This window comes from Galeopterus variegatus, unplaced genomic scaffold (genome assembly GCF_000696425.1).
Source record: "Galeopterus variegatus unplaced genomic scaffold, G_variegatus-3.0.2 Scaffold10698, whole genome shotgun sequence".
Classification (NCBI taxonomy): Eukaryota; Metazoa; Chordata; class Mammalia; order Dermoptera; family Cynocephalidae; genus Galeopterus; species Galeopterus variegatus.
The window spans coordinates 55,269-55,979 of NW_007736809.1; positions in this window are offsets into that span (position 1 = coordinate 55,269).

Genomic DNA, 711 nt, shown 5'->3' on the forward strand with positions numbered 1-711 from the left:
TTGTCAGGGTTTTGTTGGGTTTTTTTAACACAAGCAACTCCATTTTGATTCTGAAAACTTTCACAGAATGCAAGAGAGCCACAGCCGAGACAAAGGAACTTATAGATAGTCTGAAGAAGAATTAGGTAAGATGAGTATGAAGAAACAGAGAAGGGGAAGGTTAAAAAAAAGGAAAAGGAATTCTCTGTTTTATAGACTTCTAGGAAAGGGGTCCTTTCTGTAGACAACTTGGACAAAATGGCCTGTGTCATTTTTGTGTGACCAATAGTACATACCACTGGACAAACATTGGGACTGGGAAACTGATCTGCAATCTTTGCTACTCTCCCAGCACATTTACATTATAATACAACTGTTAAATGTTTTATATTCTAATGTTTATACAACATAAACCTAATTTCTAAATTTGTATTTCAATTCAGAAGTTTTTAAATGGTCGCCCCCCTCCCCGTGCGCCGCCTGGTCCTCACAGCTGAGGAGCCGGCATCCTGAATGCCACCGCGCCAGGTTTTTTGAGCTGCCGTGAGCGCGAGGAGGGAGGGGAGAGCGGCGGCAGACCGAGCACTGGGTTCAACACCAGGATTGGTCGCAAGTAAGGAGCTTTCGCCACGACACCGGGACCCTCGGACTGTGCCGGCACCGCACCCGAAGCTGTAGCCCGCGCGACCCTCAGGTGCTGAGATTCATTCTGTACTATAGACTTTTCTGACT